At 36.0% G+C, this 21,986-nt stretch overlaps 1 pseudogene; it reads left to right on the top strand.

Moving 5' to 3' along the window:
• The first annotated feature begins 7,204 nt into the window (after window positions 1–7,204).
• Window positions 7,205–12,161, top strand: LOC132275395 (SART-1 family protein DOT2-like; annotated as a pseudogene).
• Window positions 12,162–21,986: the final 9,825 nt, after the last annotated feature.

Below are 21,986 nucleotides of genomic sequence, written 5' to 3'. Positions count from 1 at the left end.
AGGACTTAGTGTTTTGAACTAATCCATTCCAATATAGGTAGGTCTTAGTGCTTTGAGCTAAGCCATCCCTAATATGACACCGTTCCATACCGGTTCATACACATCCATTCAAGTAAGACTTAACCTTTTTATGGTTAATCCAACTCATTCCAATTTAGGTAGGATTTAGTGCTTGAACTAATTCATACCTAGTATGTCACCATCCCATACCGGTACATACAATCCTCCAATTAACATAGTCGATAAAACAGTAATAGATGCAAACCAACTATACTCCGGAATAAGCATTTATTATAACATATCAAGTTTAGGATCAAATTATGCACACAATATAAAGTTTAGAAATCCTAAACCAATTCCTTTAAGCTGATAAAAATTTACTGAGCATTTAACTCCTCCAAACTGCGTAGTTAATTGAACCACACTATATAATCAACATCCATCCTCCAAAATATGTATCATTATAATTTGATACATATATATCAATAATAAGCATTCATTATAGAGCCTAAACAAAATCAATATTCCAATAATGTAATCAGCAAAATAGGTATAAGCATTCACATCCTCCAAGTTGTCCGTATCTGCCGTAGTTGAATAACAAGGTGAAAATTAACTTGATTCAACCCAAATTCAGTTAAATTTAAGTAATTAATGTTACTTATAATCCTATTTATATATGTTTAATCCTAATTAAATCATATACAAACGATCCTCTAAATTCTCTAGTGTAAACAGTTTAATATTCAAGGTGCAACCGGTAAATTCCTTGCCTAACTGTGCATTGTCCAATCCTTAATTAAATTATGAATTTATGTTTCTCTATTGTTTAATGGATCTACAACACTTGTATCCATCCATTAATTCAATTCAAACCATTTAAAACACCCCACGCAGCCAAACAGTGCACTAAACCAAAACTGAGCGCATCCGGGTGAGAGCACTGCTCAAATTGCCTCAAGAACCGGCTCTGGACTATTGGAGCCTGCTCCAAAACAGCCAGGAGCCGGCTCCAATCCTTTAGGAGCCGGCTCCAAAGGCTTAGAGGCGGCTCCTAGGTTTTCTGGAGCCTGCTTTTGCTCCTTTGGACACCGTCGTCTGTTCTTGCTTCATCTTCTTCGGCTCCGGTAACTAACAGAGCCTCTGGAATGTTTTTAAATCTCTGTTCTAGGTTCAAACTCAGTCCTAGGTACATTTTAAACCACTGATATTCAATGATAGCATGCAAGGAACATAGGTTTAGAAGCAACGATCAACAAAACCTTTGTCTGAGATTTTATACAACGCACAACAGGTTAATTTGGTGAAACTTAATACTGTGTTAATCACTTATTCTAGGTTTCATATAATGTCTTAGACTGACCCACAAGCGTAAATATACATTCCCAACAAGAATTCAACACAAAATTTAAAACAACCCGCAACAAGATTTCAGTTAAAACTTTTAAGCAACACTAAAACAGATTAATTCAATAGAACTAAAAATTGATTAAACATGCATACAAGATGAATCATAACATTCGTTTCATCTATTTTAATCTTTGATTAATCCCTGGAGTCTCAACTAGGCATGCACAGAACACGAATTAACGGGAGAGAGAAGAACAGAGACTTGCCTCTGATTTCAGATTATGAAACTGTAACCCTCTGTCTCTGAATTTACTCCGGCAACAATGATTGATCTCATCAACCTCTACTGCTCCTAGCTAACTCCAGTCCTCCTCCTAGAACCCATCCCTTAATCTCCTAAAGTTCTCTCAAGATTATGTCTCACAAAGTGCACTTGGTTGCTCCCTGTTTTCCCTCTGTATCCTATATTCGTGAATAAGATGAATAGGGTTTTCCAAAACCCTTAGCAGACCTGTACGTATATAAACCCTAATATAAATCCTAAACCAACTATATGTCGGCTCCAATCCTAGACATAATAAAAAAAATTGAAACCCTAATTACCAAATAATTAAATTAACACCAACCACCAATTAAAATAAAATAATCAATTTAAAACACAAAACAATTAATTTAAAACACAAAACAATTAAAATTAAATAAATAATTTAAAACAACCAATGCACACTTAATTAAATAAAAATGCAATTAAAATCAAAATTAAATTCCCATTTTAGCCTTTTAAAAACTAGGGGTATTACAAGAGATGACAATAAATAAATACAGCGGAATAATTCTTCTCCCTATATGTAAGTAAATATAGTATATCTCTACTTTTATATGTGCTGAAAATAATAGAGAATAAATCAATCACACCAAGCCACAAGAACAAAAGCAATTTTTTACCTCCAGTGTGAGGAAGAAAAACCACGAGACCTAGTCCAGTTAAAATTTCCACTATCAACCAAAATAATGGGTACGCAAAGTCTTCTCTAATCGCAATTAGAGGCTATAAAACATCTCATCAAGATAGCAACAATCTTGGCAAAAAACAAAGAGAATTGGAGAGAAAAATACCAAAACCCGGTTACTGTTCACGGGCACGAATCGCTGTTCCTGAGCTCAAAATCCGATCTTCACCGTTCAGATTTTAACTCATTGAGTCATGAACCTCTCCTCCAAATTTCAGCTCGATTGGACCACGGACGAAGCGGGATCGGACGTTTGATGAAATTTGGGCAGAATAGAAAAACCTGCGTTTTTCTACCAAAACCCAATTACTGTTTACGGGCACGAATCACTGTTACCGAGCTCAAAATCTGATCTCCACCGTTCAGATTGTGCATCACTGAGTCGTAAACCTCTCCTCCAAATTTTAGCTTGATCGGACCACGGACAAAGTGGGATTGAACGTTTGATCAAACCTGAGCAGAATGGAAAAAACCAGCGTTTTTCTTCTCTTTTTTTCTTTCACTTGCGGCTAACCTCTCTCTCTTTTTATACTAACTTCCTTAGGGTTTTCTTTTCCCTAAAGTCTGGGCTTTGGGCTTTTAATAAAACCCACTTGGGCTTTCCTCCATATAGCAGGAAATAAACCCAACAGTTTAGAGCGACACCGAATTTTTAGCAAGGAAACCTGATCAGCAGAAGAGACTAATCATTTTGGGAACACCTCAATGACTTATGTCGTTTCAAGCAAAAAGATTCACTATGTATGAATCAAAGTACAATTGACTCTAACTCAAACTCGCACTCTAACACTCTATCAAAAATCAATCACTAACAATTCATATCTTTGCGACTCTCCAGTCCAACAGCACTCAACCTCAGTCTTATTCTTAATTTATGTAGAAGGATTATTATTAGATCAACCAACACTTCACGAGTTTCTTGATTCATTCAAAGTGTGATATGCTCCTTATTTTCTTCAAAAACTAATTTTCTGAAGTTGAAACGAAATTCTGCCTTTACAACCAGTAGACATGAAATCTTCAATCAGACTAATTTCAACCGAACAATGAACAAACAACCTAAGTCACTTAGTGTATATAATTAGGTGAGTGCTCTAAAATACCGAAAAATAATAAACCTTTAAAAACTCACACTAAAAGACTTTATAGGGTTATGAAAATCTAGCTCTTCAAATTTCGTGCTAAAACATCCCTCTAATTTAGTAAAAAAAAAAAAAAAAAGGTAACAAAAGTTGATTTAAAACAAAAAAATTTCCCTTTTGGTTCATGGAAATGCAACCGATTGGATTTTTTCAAAGTATAATTTTTGCGCAGAACATGCAACTGGTTCAAGAGTGGAGTCCAATAGGTTGGATTGTTGAAAAACCCTAAATAAAGAAATCCAACTTTCAAACCTATTTTAAGTGATTTTCACACACTTATCTTGATTATTTGTTGTTCATTGTCGAACTAAGAATATCATGAGTAGCTTCACTTGAATTTTTTGCTTCCGAAATTGAGACTCAATAATAATAAATAAATAAAATTACAACTCAATCCAAACTTATTTTGATTACTGAAATATGCCAATTACAATTTTACATCTCATAATATTATGATACGTGTGAAACCTTGTCTGGCGGACTTGTATTATTCGTGAAATCTTGTCCAACAACTATAAAGTACTGCGGCGGTGAAACCTTGTCCTATGAATGGTTTTCAAATTGTGTGCTCAGTGCTAACACTTGGACATTTTATTAAGAAGAAATGATAGATTGATCATGATAAGCACTCAATATTGGTTGCTTTTTAATTTGTTTGATAAAGTGTGTTTATCATATTTAAACCCAATTAAATACACAATGTACTCATCCACATTATGAATCCTAATCGTAAAAGTTTTTAGTCATTTTATAAATCCTAATTTGGTGCCTTTGTTTCTCACCACCCCAATATCAACAAACCAAGCACTAAAAGTGAATCCTTCAACAAAGTGAATCCTTGACAAGATAAACTAAAAGTCGGCTGGTGATGATTTTGTGGAGAATGTTGAATAAAAAGATTTTATTAAAAAAATTGATCCTGTCAAGTCAACTTCTAGAACCGTTGGTTATGCTTATTCCACCATATAGTTGATGTTGACAAAGTAATTCTCTTTTGACTTTTTGAATTATAAATATTCTAAATTTAAAAAATAACATTAATGCAAGTCTGTTTTACATCCATTATGATATTTTTATTTTTTATACTAATATTTAAATTTGAATCGATATCATGTTTGAAATGATTTTTATTAATTTATAATAATTCATAATATATTAAATTTTTATGAAAATTTTGTGGAGAATGTTGAATAAAAAGATTTTATTAAAAAAATTGATCCTTTCAAGTTAACTTCTAGAAACGTTGGTTGTGCTCATTCCACCAATCTAGTTGATGTCGACAAAGAAATTCTCTATTGACCTTATTGTTTTGACTTTTTGAATCACAAATATTCTGAAAATAAAAAAGTAACATTAATGAAAGTCTATTTTACATGCATTATGATATTGTTATTTTTTATATTAATATTTAAATTTAAATTCGTATTATGTTTGAAACGGTTGATATTGATTTATAATAATTTATAACATATTAAATTTTTTTTATTGAAAACCATATCACAAAATTAGTGATATTGTGTGTTTAGTATTATAACAGATGAACTAAAGCAAAATTTTGAATTTCTCAAAATAAATTGACCAAAAACATAACGACTAAAACGCATTGCATGCCAAGCGAACCCTTAACAGTTGGTGTAACAAATACACATGAAAAACAACAAGGGCCTTATTTAGGAGATGAAAGAAAGAAGACGAGGATTGTGAATTTTTATTTATTTATTATTTTTTTTATGGCAAGAAATACATGGAAAAACTATACCTCGAAAGTGAAGGCATCTCTTTTCTGTTGGTATGTTTACTATTATTATTTTTTTCTCCCTTTTTTCCATCTTCACCCCCTTCCTTTGTCAAATTTTATCCAAAATATGTTTTATTTACCAAGCAATAAGGACCTTTGCTTCTTACGATGATGTTTTAGGGAAAAATGAAAGTACGTTAGTTAGGAGATGAAAGAAAGAAAGAAGGAGAGGATAGTAATTTTATTTATTTATTTTTAATTTATTTTTCATGACAAGAAAAACACACACCCACCCACTCATTTTTTTTTTTTTTTTTTTTCTCTCTCTCTCTCTCTCACACACCTGAATTCGCCCCTCATTCTCTTTGATGATGGAAATGTTATATTATTGGGCTAGATGACCGTCAGTCAACTCCAAAACTAGCAAAGGATGATTCGGTATTCGGTTATATATTAGTTAGACCTTGACCACAATTCTTTCTATTGCAGGTGTATCAGTTAATTTCCTCTCAACGGTTGGTTTGCTGGTTGTTGAACCAAGCTTGGTGGACGGAAAATCACACGGTATCAAATTCGCCGGTAGATCTGATCTGAGTGATAAGGAAAACTTTTTAGAGTCATGGTCCTGAGTTGTAGGATGGGTACCTCTTGTATCAATTACTGTTATTGTATATTTGACAAATTTGGATTTACAATTACTTTGAATACTATTAATAAATCTTTTGTGGTTAAGAGGTTTTATTGTGTGGATGTGGAATGGTTCAGGGGAATATTTATTTTTAGGGAGCGCGCCAATGGTAAAAACATAACAGAAGATACTTTATAAAAATTAGGGAGTGTGCCAGTGGATACCACATAGATTAAACAAATTTGGAACACACTCTCTTTTCATTTCCTTCGTCCTCTTTCAATTCAAGCACACTTTAAAAGAGCAACTGGATACCACATAGATGCATTAAACAAAGTACCATATTGGCATGATGGAATCCCTTTTTCATATGAATTCAAAATTTTAAATTTTGTAAAAATGGGCATTAAATATTTTAGTAACATGGCATGATTTTACAAAATTTGGGTAAAACAAAGATAAAAGAAATTTGCCTTTGGCGGTGCACGTAGGTCAGATCACCTTCTACGATTGGAATTTGACTCACGCCGGTTCAATCCACAAACACGTTGAGGATATAATCTATAATCTTTAAGTCAGGCTTCACCGTCTGGTGTGAATTTTCGTCAGAGAATCAATGACAGAGTTGTTTTTGATGCAAACTGAGCGTTGAGGCATTATTTGATGTTTCTTTCATCTCTAATGTTTCTTTATTCCAAAACTTATTTTTGTTGAGCCCAGATTCGTAAGGTTATTATATATAAAAAAAAAAATTAGTAAGGAGTAGTTTAGATAGTGTAAAAGGGTGGTGGGTATTAAAGGGTTATTTTAAGTTGCATGAAGCCCTTATTTACTCGGTATTCATACTACAAGGGTATAAGGGTGAGATTTGAATTCGAAAAGTGTTATTTGCACACTTTTGAAATTATGAGGAGATTTTCTGACTTCATCCTATTTTATGTGTCATAATAGCTGTTTTAACCCTTTGGAGTTATTTAAGCCCAAGCCTAACAATCCAAACCAACCCAATCTAATATGTTATATTTTTTTCTCTTAAAAAAATTAATGGTAACCCAGCCCAGGCTAACTTCCCCATCCATCTCCTGTTTAGTTCTTCCAAATCCTAAACATAACCCAGCCCGGCCCATTCATTTTTTCCAGGTTCGACTTCTAAATTAGACCCGTTCTAAAACCCCTAAAACCTTGAGGATCAATAAACTGATAGTGTCGGCGCAACAACCATGGGAAGCGGAAATGAGAAGCGTTCGAAAACCGCACTCAGAAACCCTAAAAAACTCGGACCCAGCAGAGCGAAGACCAAGAACAAATCCAAGAAGAAGATAAAAGACAACAACAATGAAATCAAAAGCTCGGAAAGCAAAAACAACGGGAACATTCCAATGCCAACTGTGTCTCAGCAGCTGAGTTTCTTCTTAGATCAGTATCAATCAGCCAATGCGATACGCCTTTCTTCTCTCGAATTCGATTCAATAAAAGGTGTTTCTCTTTTTCTCACTTTCATCATTTTTTCGCTTTCTATTTGTTTGTTTTAATTCTAACATCGTGTTTATATATATATATATAGCTTTTTAGTTGTGATCTTTACGTAGCCATTATCAATCCCTTTTCAAATAACTTCTTAATATATAAATGGAATTTAACGCAAATGTAACGATCTCTCCTCCCAAATGGGAGGTTGAGAGTCAGAGCCCTAACAGGAGCAATATTGTGTGTGGGTGATTGGTTGAACTTTCAAGAAAACTTGAGAATTTAAATATAATTCAATGGAGTGCAGTCATATAATGTGCCCAATGACAATTTTTTTTTTTTTTTTCTTGTTGAAAAGACATTTGACTGTGACCTATTTAGATTACCATTCGTGCTGCTGTAGTTCTGTAGGTCTTTCCAGCATGTATTTCTAGTATTTGAAAAAGAGATTATAAAACGTTTAATTGGGCTGCTTTATGAATCCAAATTGGTTTTCAGATACTGTGGATTCCTTCTCTCTCTCTTTTTTTTTTTTTTTTTTTTTGTTTTATTATCCTTTCCCATAGTTTCATTGTATGCCTCATTAATTTAATTCCTCTATAATCACTGGAATTTTGTATGTCCCCTTTATTTTTGTAAATTGGTACTATTGTGTGTGTGTGTGTTTTTTTTTTTTTTTAACAAACGGGAACGCAACCCGCAAAAGCTACTCAAGGGTCAAATGGGTCCCTAAACTCTAAATATATCCAAGACATCAACTATTTCCCCCATTGATTAAAATATTATGTTTTTCCTTCACCACAATTTACAATTTCTGTAATAACTCATTAAATACTATGTGAGCTTCCAATACATATACCATTTCTGATGTTACCGTTACCTCAATTACAGACTATAATTAGCTAACCATTTCGATTAACTTCATTAGGTTCTCCACAATTACATAAACCCTTTTAATCTCAATAAACTGGTAGTTAACCATCTTGATTAACTTGTATTAGATTTCCACTGACCAAGTGTGTACCTCATGGTCCTGATGTTCCCAAACCATGATCAATAGGTTAACTTATCCAAAAAAAAGAAAAGAAAAGTATACTTGGTTAACTTTAAGCAAGTGTATAAATTATAATTAGTCCTAAGTATATTATGACCGAAACAAGTCAGTGCTATTTAATTATAATTTTTCATAATTTTGTAAAAATTTTAAATACTTCTTTTTTTATTGTTTCCTTATTTTTTTTTTTTTTAAATTGAAAATATAAAATAATTATTTAATTATTTCGGGTGGCCCAAAAGTGGGACCATCTGGTTGGACTTTGTAAGTGGGCCACAATGGTCTTTTCTGGTGAGTGGCACTCTCCCCGATGCGTCGATTAAATTTGGGTCTTCTTCCCAAATGTTCAGTATTTGTTCTGCAACTTTTCCACCACCATAGCCCCTTCCTCCAAATCGGCCTACTAATATACCTTAAAACTAACTCAATTCATGGGTCTTTGAATTTGATCATCGAAAAGGATCTAAATCTCAAGATTGAAATCATATCCATTCTAAAATTTCGGTTCTATAGGGTTCAGCCATGCCTAATGAAGTATATGTATATTGGTGTATAGTCAATACCAAACATCCCCGTGTTCTTAATTTCAATTGATCTCCATCACAACAAATAATCATTATCGTGGTCAGATTTTAACACCTATAAGATATTAGTCATCCACGCATGCATTGTTTATATTATATTATATGTACACACACGAATACCAAAACCTATATATATACATCTTAACTATATCTTCAAATTAAGACAAGTCAAAGGATAGAGAAAGTGATAGGAAAAAGAGAGAAGGGCAGGGATAGGGATAAAGAAAGATCAAAGGACAGGTCAAAGGACAGAGAAAGGGTGAAGGAGAGAGAAAAACATAAAGATAGAGAGAAGGAAAAGGCAAATGATAAGGATAGAGACAGAGATGCACTTTAGAGAGAAAAGGGAAAATAGAGTGTGATATTGTGGCCCAAATTTGGTGCCGGGCCCAAATTTGGTGCCGGGTCGTGTTGCGACCCACTTATGACCTAACGACCCGTTGGATGGAAATATTTTGAGCCCTTTTTTGCTCATGGGTCATGGACCCTAATTAGTCTCTTGTAGCCCAATATATAAGGGCACTTAGGGTTTGGAGTGGGGAAGAGAGAGACTCTGAAATTCGTACAAAAACTGAGTGGGGCTGAAAACTTGTAATCTCTGATTTTACATATAGTGAAAACTTTCGCCGGATCCCAACCGTGAACATAGGCTGTTGGTGAACCACGTATAAATCTTTGTGTTGTTTGTGTGGCGTGTTTACTTTTTTGTCGTGATTCTTGATTCAACTTGGGTTCGTTGCTTTTGTCATAACAGAGAGAATTAGAGAGAAGGATAGGAAGGCAGATCAAGATAGAGTGAAGGCAAGAGAAAGAGATAAAGTGAGTCAGAAACACCGGGCTGAGGGTCATGATAGGAGCAAGTATTTGGGGGAATGACGATAAGGGGATATAGGTTGATGGAGGTGGTCACGATAGGGAAGTAATGACGCACGTGAAGGTTTATCGAAATGACGAGGATGATTTTAGGACCATCAGTTATGTACCAGATGCTGAGGTTGAGTCAGGCGTGGATCACACCAAGCAGCATTTGAGCTTGAGGAACGCATTTCAAAGATGAAGGAAGAAAGACTAAAGAAAAATTTGAATGCGTTTCAGAGGTTCTAGCATGGGTTAGTAAGAGCCGTAAGCTTGAGGAGAAAAAGAATGCTGAAAAGGAGAAAGCCTTGAAGCTTTCAAAGACCTTCAAGGAGCAGGACAATATCAATCATGGAGAAACTGAAGATGAGGCGGCAGCCCATCATACTGCTCAAGACCTAGGTGGGGTTAAAGTACTTCATGGGCTTGATAAAGTAATCAAAGGTGGAGCAGTTGTTTTGACACTAAAAGATCAGAGCATTCTAGCCAATGGTAACATCAACGAAGAGGTTGACAAGCTTGAAAACGTGGAATTTGGAGAGCAAAAGCGTAGAAATGCGGCTTACAGGGCTGCAAAGAAGAAAACGGGAATTTGTATATAACTACAAGTTCAATGATGAGCCAACAGACAAGTGGCCCAACTGTATCAGGCCCCTACTTCCCAAAGGGAGGTCAGGGGTTCGAGCCTCAGTGGAGGCTTGGGTGTGTGAGTACCAACTAAGGAAAAAAAAATGATGATCCGGTTATGGATGAAGGAGTAACTCTGGATTCAAGTGGTTGTTATACTGGTGAAGTAGAGAAGAAACTGGAGGAGTTCCGACGAAGGATACAGGGTGTTTTGACGAACAATCACTTTGAAGATCTCAACTCAACTGGGAAGATTTCATCAGACTACTATACTCTTGAAGAAATGGTTCAGTTTTAAAAGCCCAAGAAGAAGAAATCATTGAGGAAAAAAGAGAAGCAGGATATAAATGCCCTTGAAGCAGAAGCTGTCTCTGCTGGGTTGGGTGTTGGCGATCTCGGTTTTCGAAATGATGGGAAGAGGCGGGCCCTTAAAAAGAAACAAGGGAGATCTGAGACTGAGATGAGAAGTAATTCATACAGATCAGCATATATTAAAGCAGAATAGGCATCTAAATCACTCTGATTGGAGCAAACTTACCATTCAAGCTGACGGAGATGATAATCCAGTTTTTGGTGATCATGAGGATCTCCGTAAATCTTTAGAAAGAGCAAGGAAATTAGCTCTTGGAAGGCAGAATGAGGTAACGGCATCTGGTCCTCAGGCAACTGCCCTCCTTGCTTCTTCCACCGCCAGCAATTTAACTGCAGATAATGAAAGCCCCACATCTGGTGAGACACAAGAAAACAAAGTTGTCTTCGCGGAGATGGAAGAGTTTGTGTGGGGTCTTCAGCTTGATGGAGAATCACACAAGCTTGATGGTGAAGATGTTTTCATAGAGGAAGATGTATCACCAAAAGCCTCTGATCTAGAAACAGAAGATGTGGATGGTGGTTGGACAGAGGTAAAAGATGCTGAGAATGATTAAACCCCGTGAATGAGGAAATAGTTCTGGATGAAATTACCCATGAAGTTGCTGTTGGGAAGGGACTATCAGGTTCACTTAAGCTGCTTAAAGACCAAGGAACACTTAGAGAAACTGTTGAATGGGGTGGCAGAAACACGGACAAGAAAAAAAGCAAGCTTGTTGGCATTTATGATAATGATGTATCAAAGGTTATACGTATTGAGAGGACAGATGAGTCTGGACGGATTTTGACTCCAAAAGACAACTTTGAGTTGTTTTCACATAAATTCCATGATAGGGGACCTGGCAAAATGAAACAAGAAAAGCGCATGAGGAAATACCAGGCAGACCTGAAGGTAAAGCAAATGAAGAATGCTGATACACCGTTGTTGTCTGTGGAGAGGATGATAGAAACTCAAGCTCGATTAAAGGCGCCCTATCTTATCATAGAAGTGGTTTTGCTACTGTTGAGAAGGATTTCCCTGGGGTTTAACACCCATGCTTGGAGATAGAAAGGTTGAGCACTTCTTGGGGATAAAGCGCAAGGCAGAGCCGGAAGACATGGCACCACCAAAGAAGCCCAAAACATGAAGTTTCCTGTGGGTTGTTCTTGCTGATTTGCATGGATTTTTTTCAGGAATTCTATCTTATGAGGAAATGTGGACGAATAATGGTTATCGTCTGTTTTTTTTCCCCTCGTGGTTTTGGTTACAGAAAATCACGGATGTGTTTACCTCATTGACACTGTAAATATGTTTGGTAACAGTGCCAAGTGCATTAATAGAATGAACTATTGCCAAATTTTATAGGGACAATAAACACTCAGTTTTTATATAGAAAAAAAAAAGTTACAAATGTATAAAAAAATATGGCAAAGATCAACTTGCTTGACCAAAGTTTCCGAAAGGTTTTCTGATCTCTTCGTCGTATCTCTACTCTCCTCTTTGCAGACAATTGTGTCCAATAAACCGTAATTATTTTTTTGGAAGTTAACCCTAAAATTGTTTAGTGAGGGTATTTAGACTTGTAGACTTTTGGGTATGTTTGAGTATAATTATAACCTACACTCAATAAAAATACATACCCCAGCAGTTGTAACATCTAAATTACATATTTAACCCCGTTATTTTTAAAATTAATTGTAAATGTTTTGGGGGTATTACAGTTTATAATCCATTTTTCTTTTTAGTTTATTTCCCCTTTATAGTAGGTATGTTTCCAGAATATGGTGTATTTGATGACAGTGACATAGTAAAGTTTAAAATGTCATCTGCTTGCATTTGTGAATGTATGTGTGAATATTTTTTTATTGAAAAAGTCGGCTGCTTGAAGTATTGGTGTTCTTTGTCGCCTTGCTGACTTGTGGTATGCTTCCTGATGGTTTTGGGGGAAGTACATTTGTAAACTTTTATTAATTGCTCAAATTATGATTCAGAATAAACAAGTCATGTTCAAACACTGATCTTCTGTCTGGGTTATTCTTTTCAAAATCTTTGGAAATTACTTATTGCTTTGGGAAGAAATTTTTAAGCAGTTTATTTTCATCATGCAGAAACATGCATTCTCCAGCTACCTCAAGACCTGGCTCAAAACGTTGACAATCTGAGTGAACATATGAAGGCTGCTTTGGGATTATCATGGAAAGAGGTCCTTTGTGGAAAGCAACTATTGGAAGGAAAGATTGATCCTGGGAATCCAGCAGTTCTTATAATTAGTTTATCTGCCTTAAGATCCTTGGAACTTCTTAGGTATGATGCTTTTTCCATTCATAAATTATAAATGAAGTATTAGAACCAATTAAATATTGTCATATGCATTGTTGTGATTCATGTGAAGCGGAAATGGACAAGAAAGATGAGAATATGAAGCAGAAATAGACAAGAAAGATGAGAGAATAAAATGATTCTCACTTTTTTAAAATCAGAGATATTACATGAGTATATATACACAAAGTGTACAACTAAAAAAAGCTAAAAAAAAAAAAAAGAAAAAGAAAAAAAGAAATAATAAAATAGTCAACTACATCTGTATAAAATCTGTAATAAACACCTTAATTACTTTCCTAAATAGTCAACTACAGCTGTATAAAATCTGATAGGTCATGTGCAAATTTGTTTGTACAAATCTTCCAGATCATATTGTATGATCTGTGAAATCAGATCTGAGGAGATCTGATCTGCCAACACTCCCCCTCAAGTTGTTATGTAGATGTCATGCATTCCCTGCTTGGAAACTAGAGAACCGAAACTAGCTGTCTAAATTCCTTTGGTGAAGATGTCTGCTAGTTGTTGTGTAGTCGGTACGAATGGTGTAGAAATTTGTCCACTCTTAATCTTTTCTTTGATGAAGTGTAGGTCCACCTCTACGTGTTTGGTGTGATCATGTTGGACGGGATTGTGTGCAATACTGATTGCGGCCTTGTTATCGCAATAGACTTTCATTGGCCCTTTAGGTTCCAGCTTGAGTTCTTTAAACAACCCTTTGATCCATAGAACTTCACTTGCTTGGAATTCTGCCTCAGCACTCGACCTAGCTACGACAGTTTGTTTCTTGCTTCCCCAAGTAACTAGGTTACCTCCTACAAAGGTGCAATACCCAGACGTTGATCTTCTGTCTACCGGAGATCCAGCCCAATCTGCATCAGCGAAGGCTTCAATTTGTAGATGACCATTTTTAGTGAACATAAGCCCTTTTCCTGGTGAAGACTTCAGATATCTCAATATTTGTTGTACAACTTCCATATTATTTTCCATAGGAGAATTCATAAACTTGCTTACCACGCCCAAGAAGTACCTTAGACTCCCCAAATCTTTTGTTTCAAATTCCTTTGTTTAGCGTTCCTTCAGGCTTTTGATTTCTTCCACATCCTTACTTGTGACAATGATGTCATCAACATAGATGATGAGCACTGTGATCTTCATTTCTGGAGAGTTTTTAAAGAATAAGGTATGATCTCCCTGACTTTGTAAATAACAGCCACCTTTGAAGAATCTTGTAAACCTCTTGAACCATGCCCTGGGAGATTGCTTAAGACCATACAGGGATATTCTCAACTTACAGACTCTCTTATTTTCCGATCTTTCTTCAAAACCTGGTGGGAGATCCATATACACTGCATCACTCCAATAAAGTTTTGGAATAAGGTATGATCTCCCTGACTTTGTAAATAACCGCCACCTTTCAAGAATCTTGTAAACCTCTTGAACCATGCCCTGGGAGATTGCTTAAGACCATACAGAGATATTCTCAACTTACAGACTCTTATTTCCGATCTTTCTTCAAAACCTGGTGGGAGATCCATATACACTGCATCACTCCAATAAAGTTTTGGAACCTCCCGAGTAAACATAAGAGCTTTAGCAACTTCGAACAAGTGAATGTTCTTCCTCCCAGCGACTCCATTTTGTTGGGGTGTATCTATGCAAGAGGATTGATGAACTATTCCTTTTTCAACAAAGTATGATCCAAATAGGTTATTAAAGTATTACTTTCCGTTATCTGATCTAAAAATCTGAATTTGTTTCTCGAGTTGATTTTCAATCATGGCATGAAAAGATTTGAAGATTATAGCAATTTCTGATTTTTCTTTCAAAAGGAAAATCCAAGTTATACGGTTGCAATCATCAATGAAACTTATGAACCATCTAAACCCTGAGTACGAACTGACACGGGATGGTCCCGACACATCACTATGAATAATAGAAAACGGAATCTCAGACCTTTTATTATTTATTGGATAGGTTACTCGATAACTCTTAGCCATTTCACAAAAGTCACACTGAAATCTTGAAGTTTCTAGACCAACAAATAGTTCAGGATACAAGAACCTTAAATAGACAAAGCTTTAGAGACATAAGCTTAAGCATCTTTTCCCGTTTATGGACACAAGTAATAGAGCCCCTCTCTCTTTTCAGCACGGCCAATCCTCTTCCCCGAAGTAAGATCCTGAAAAATACATTGAGTGGGGAAAAAGGTTACGGAACAATTTAGCTCTTTAGTGACTTTACTCAAGGACAGTAAGTTGCATGTAACTTGTGTAACATGAAGAGCAGATGGTAAAACTAATGAAGATGTAATGGGAATAGACCCTTTCCCATGAATGGGAATGAAGGAACCATTGTCAACCTTGACTTTATCCTTTCCTGAACAATGATTATAGGTTGTGATTCTTGTGAAGACATGTGAATCACTAGTCATGTGATCTGTTACCCCAGAATCAATGATCCAAGGGTTAGAACAAACATTGTTTAAAACACTCAAAGCTGTATAGATATTACCTGACTGAGCAAAGTTACTAGAGGCATTGGTGATTTCAGTTGTTGATTTCAAACTCCCTTAGATTCCAGCTTGTCCCAAGAGTTTATACAGAGTTTCCAACCGACCTTTAGTGAAGGCCTGATTTTCAGAGTCATGACCAGCAGCTTCAGAAGGATCATCTTTTGGAGCAGTTGCAACCTGATAGACTCTCGTTGGTGGTTGTTTGTTTCCTTTGTCTCCCTTTTTCCATGTAACCTCCAACAGGTCTCTCGATATGCCGTGGTCTATTGCAGAAATCACACCCCCTAGTGTCGGATTCACCAGCTTTGTTCATTGCTGGTTTAAATTGTCCAGCAGCAAGATTGAAGTTTTTAGGCTTTTCTTGAAAAACCTTGAGTGCTGAGATCTCTTGAGGAATGGTTTTTACCATAACAGCCTTCCAGTCCTCCTCATTACTAACGTGAGAAAATGCTTCTTGCAGTGAGGGAAGTGGTTCTTTCCCCGGTACTCGTCCACTGACTTCATCAAAATCAGAATTAAGTCCAGCTAATAACTCAAAAAGTCGGTCATGTTCAAGTATTTTAGCAAGCTAAGTTGCATCTTCTGGATCCTTCATCTCAAAGTGTCAATGAAGATCCAATTCTTGCCACAGGACCATGAGATTGTTATAATACTCAGATACGGGCGGATTGCCTTGCTTTGTATTATGGATTTTTCTCTTTAGTTCAAAGATCCTTGGAGAACTTCCTCTCTTTGAGTAGGTTCTAGACACGCTATCCCATATCTCTTTTATCGTGGAAAGGAAGAGAAAATGCTTGCCGATTTCAGGTTGCATAGAATTAATCAACCATGACATGATTTGTGAATTCTCTGCTTCCTACAACTCATAGGAAGGATCAGTTACCTTTGGTACTTTTACTGACCCACGAAGATGCCCCATCTTCCCTCTACTTTTAAAGAAAAGCTGGACAGATTGGGACCACTCAAGGAAATTTTTGCTATTTAATTTTTCTGGGGTAATTTGGAGTGTGGGATTTTCAAAGTGAATGAATGGCTTGGCTTGGATTGAGGTTTCTGCCATTGAAAGACTTAAAAATAGGGTACTGAAGGACTCGAATTAGAAGAGGGAAAAACAAAGAAACTATATGGCAATGAGAGCCTGAGAGAGAAACGAACCAATAAAGAATTAGAACTTCTTTTCCAACTCTGATACCATGAAGCGGAAATAGACAAGAAAGATGAGAGAATAAAATGATTCACTTTTTTAAAATCAGAGATATTACATGAGTATATCATCCCTTTCCTCTCGCGAGTCAACTACAGCTGTATAAAATCTGTAATAAACACCCTAATTACTTTCCTAAATAGTCAACTACAACTGTATAAAATCTCACAGCTCTCGTGCAGATTTGTTTTGTACAAATCTTCCAGATCGTATTGCAAGATCTGTGAAATCAGATTTGAGGAGATCTGATCTACCAACATCATGTAATTTCTGTTCCTCCTCTTAATACACTTGTGAATGTCTTGCATTTCTCTAGGGGTTTGCGGCCTTTGACTAGAGAATGCCATGCTGCAAAGCTATTCTCAAAGCATATGAAGATCGAGGATCAGGTAGCTTCTCAACATGAATGTGTTGTTTTTTCTTCGTTTTTTTTTTTTTGTTTATTCCATCCCTTGGTCTGTTATTTTCATAGAACAAAATCTGACCAACCTACTTGATACTTCCTCTTTCTTTCTTTCTTTTTTAATATGGTATGTACAAATGTATTGTTTATATGCAGGTTGCCCATTTAAAGAACCGTGTTAATATTGCCAGTGGGACACCAAGCAGGTAAGTGATCCAAGTCTCTTCTTGCGTTTAGTAGTTTCTTCAAGCCCTAACTCTACAATAGAATATTGGGGGGCAAGTCTAGACCCCTAGTGAAGGATTATTCAACATAATGATTTGGGGCATTGAATTGGGTAATTATTAATCAGGGTATTCAATGTTCGCCTTTGGCACTAAATTTATGGAGTATAATCATCTGGAGAAAATCATAAATGGTCGGATGCAAGGAAAATATGATTAGGGGTCTGATTTCCTTACCATTTTTAGCAAAACTGCCTGCCAAAATTGGATTCCATCTAAAAAATTTATCATATATTAATCATCCTCTTTTTTTTTTTTTTTTTTTTTATTTATTTTTTATTGAGTCATATATTAATCATCCTGTTATCTGGTAATTTATTATGCATTGTTTACCTCCTCCTTCACATTTCATTTTTTCCTTTTCAAAAGTTAAGAGTAGTTTCGTACTCATACTTCTGTTCTTGTGTAATTTGTTTTATTTTCTATAATTTATAAATGGGTAATTACACTCACACAGGTTAAAAATGATGGGAAATTACACTTGTACCTCTTGAGGTTTGCTCTAATTACACACGTCGGTCGAAATTGGGCATAATATCACTGTGTACCCCTCAGGTTAGGAACATGTGCTCAACGACCCCCTTCTGTTAACCAGCTGTTAGAACCGTCAAAGAGATTTATTGTGATGACGAATATGCCCTTCCTTTTAATTGAAAAGATGTTAATAGCCTTTTAAATTTATAAAATTGCAATAATACATTTTGCCCTTTCTCCTTCTACCCTAGTTTCCTCTTTACCGCAAGCACAGTGGGATTCACGAATCAATTAACACCACAAATCAAACATAGCTTCTTGTGTTTATTGAATATCCATCGATTGGGACCGCCATTAGGCATGTAATCGTACACAAGCATCAATTTGTTACCCTTTCGACACCAACTTCGAATCTGAACTAGGTTCTTTTGTTGAAGTTGACCCATAATCAATATCTCTTCCATGAATAACTGTAGCTTATTTTTTTTCTTCTAGTTAAGACTGTATTCTAAACCCATCCAACATAAAACCACATTCTTTACCTCATCGGATAATGGATGTACCAACAAACAATTGCTTTTCAGTATACACATATCTAAAAGACCAAAAGCCATGACCTAAAACGGAGACAGAATCAAAGTCTGGCTTTTATATAATTATTTTTTGGCCAAATTGCACTAACCCACCTCCCCCTCCCCCGCCCCCGGGCTTACTATTTTTTTTTGGCAAAAAACACCATCAATTTACCAACTTTTGCAAGCTTACCCCTTCTGACTGACGGAGGACTAACTGCCGTTAAGGAACTATATAAATACCCATATTATGGAAAGTAGAAAAAAAAAAAAAAAAAATTAAAAACTTAAAATACATTAAAGTATAACGACATCATTATTAGATAAGAATAAAGCTAGAACTCCAGACATTTCATTGTCGCGGACCCGTGGTTGAATTCACCTAACTCTTAACACTTTTCCATGAAGTCAACTTTAGATTCTTATCCATCTTCACACCAGGAAGAAATGCATCTGTTAGACTCTATGCTTTGTCATATAGGGTTTGATCACATACATTAACATGCCTACATTAGATTTGGGCTTGTACAATCTGCCATATGGGTTTGGCATATCCGTTGGAGAAAGGATTATCACTTAATACCAAGTTCCAATAATAACTGTTTGCCATATGGATGTTCTGTAGCGCACGACTGTTGGAATCTTATTCTTGGGCTTTTTGGCATGTATTGGGTAATGCCACGTTCTACTAAGGAGTTGATTCATGCTTGGAGAGGTTGTCGTGTCGGTAGAAGTGTTCGTGATTATTGGAGATCTGCACCGCATTGTATTTGGTGGTGCATTTGGAGGGAGAGAAATAGTAGAATGTTTGGCGGAAAGGAGTCGTCTACAACGACACTGAAACTTTTTATTATTCGTTCTCTCTTCAGTTATGTGAACAGAAGATCCTGTTCCTCTTCTGATGATTTAATTTCTTTTTTGGATTCTTTGGGGCCTTAGTTCCCGGTTTCCTTTATGTCTATGGGACGCGTTCCCCTATTGAACGCCTTTTTTAATTTATTATTACTTATCAAAAAAAACTGTTTGCCATATGGGTTTGCCTTAAATCGTACAAACCAATATCAGGCATTACAACAAACACCGTCAAGCTTTGCCATATCTATTGGAGAAAGGAGAGAATAGATTCTAAACGCTGACAGTGAGCAAAAATGGGAACCGGCTGTCCGATCGTCCCTGTTATGCATACATATATACGACATAAATATTTATATCTAATAGGGTGATGGTTCTCTGAAAAGTTTGCAGTCTCTCTCTCTCTTTCTCTCTCCTGGGGTTTGGTCACCTGGGTAATTGTTTTGGAGAGTTCAGACTTTAGAGTGGTTTTGTGGTTTGGTAATAAGGAGAACTCTCTATAGATTTGTTCCAGGAGATCCATCTATGGTGATCCTTCTCTTTCCTTTCTTTGGTGCCTTTTTGGATTGAGAACCGGAACATGAGGTGGCTATGAATCATTTCCTTTATTCAGGCCTCTTTCATGGTTTCATGTGACCAGAAAGAAAAAGGGGTTGGCGATGGTGGAGCGGGTGGAGAGAGGGGGAGAGGCGGTTTTTTTTGTTAGTGATAAGGATAATATGATTTAATTAAAAAATTATTGAAAAAATAAAGGCCAACCATGTCATTTTACCGCTCAAATTTAAAGCCATAAGTTGTGTAACGTCAATAAGGGAGGTCGATGTAATTAAGGCCTACCTTAACAACCGTGTGTGATTAGGGCAAACCTCTTTCATGAAGCACCTGAATTATTTTTTAATCAGTAAATAATTGTATGATAAACAAATGAACCAAATGTGGCACAACCATGTAATCTAGGACATAATATGAAATGGATGACCTAAATCACCTGGAAAATCAATAAAAGAGTGCAGTGAATCTGGGAATCTTCATGTGCTACATGAGACATACCTTAATGACCTCGCTAGTGAGCCTATCAGGCTCTCCCAACATGCCCTACATGAGACGTAGGGATGCCACTGGGCCTATAAACGGATCGAGTTCGGATCGGATTAGGCTTGATCTGTTCTGAATCCGATGAGAGTTGTGTTCAATACAATAACCCGACGGATTGTTAAAAATTTAACCCATATCCGATTTGTTTTTAATCATATATCCATCCGATAGCCCAATCCAAAAAGGATATTTTTATCAAAAGAGATTGGCAAACAATGATTAGGAAACAAGAAAAATAAATAAGAGAAGCTGAAGAAGAAAAATAAAATATATATAAAAAAAAAAAAAAAAAAGGAGTAGGAAACTAGATATTGACTTTTTATTGAAGGGGAAAAAACAGTAAAGAGAGACAAAATAGAGAGTGGGAGGAGAATAAAAAATAATGATGAACAACATTTTTATAATTATCGGATTCGGATTGCTAATGTATTTTTTTTTTTTGATAAGTCGGATTGCTAATGTATTGGATTGAATGTTCCAACCCATATCCTAGTTATAGGCTCAAATTCGGATCAAAATCCGATCCAATGGCAGGTCTAAATGCAGACTGCCGAGCCCGACTTTTGTTTGCGTAGCCTCCGACCTAGCAGCCAAGCAAATACTACAATATTTTAGCATAACTCAATGCACACCAAGTAGGAGAATAAACAGGGCATGGTGTTTTAGGATTTCTTACACATACAATATCAATTTTGAAGCATTTTGACCCTTGTACTAAGTTATTGGTCGTGAAGATTACTCTTTTCTCATACTTTTTACCCCTCTTTTTTTCTTTCCAGTTAGAAGATAAGAGATATGCTTCATCATTGTATTCTCTCCCTCTCTCTCTGGGAGTTAACCTGCTTAGTATATCTTTTGGCACTGGATCTCGTCAACTACTTCGTATATCTTTTATTTTTTTTATTAAAATTTTGTTTCCATTGTAAAAGCTGGTTATGTATTTCAATTTTTAATTACTTTGTTGATTATAACATTGCAGTACTGGGTGAAATGCCTTTTATCTTTTTCTTCCTATTCCCCCACTTTTCAGTTCATTACTATTTTCGCATGTATAATTTCATTTCCTGGATGCTTCTGAAATTGGTTGTAGGATCAAGAAGTTGATGGATATGGAGGCATTGGGGCTATCAAGATTAGCAGTTATTATGCTTGACATGCACACAGATGTTAAGGGTTATTCCTTGTTTACACTTCCTCAAATCAGGTTTGCCTTAAAATTCAACTATACCCTTCCCCTTCTTTTTCTGTTATCATCTTCATGCTAACATCAAGAACATTTGGTCGAGGTTTCTGATATTAGTACTAACCTTTCCCGATTTCTTTAGTATCATTTGCCTCCTTTTAGAGTGTGCCTTGTCTTTTAACTAATCCCTTGGAGATGGTATATAAACATCTCAATAAGATATTTGCCTTGTAAACTTGGCCTGGCAAGCATTGACATCTTAAAACCTACAAAAGTCAACT

The sequence above is a fragment of the Cornus florida genome, unplaced genomic scaffold (genome assembly GCF_030987335.1).
Source record: "Cornus florida cultivar Cherokee Brave unplaced genomic scaffold, ASM3098733v1 CherokeeBrave_3.0.0_Hap2_Chr09, whole genome shotgun sequence".
NCBI classification, from domain to species: domain Eukaryota; kingdom Viridiplantae; phylum Streptophyta; class Magnoliopsida; order Cornales; family Cornaceae; genus Cornus; species Cornus florida.
Note: the sequence above shows the minus strand (reverse complement) of the source record. Positions and strands in the feature narration are given on the sequence as shown.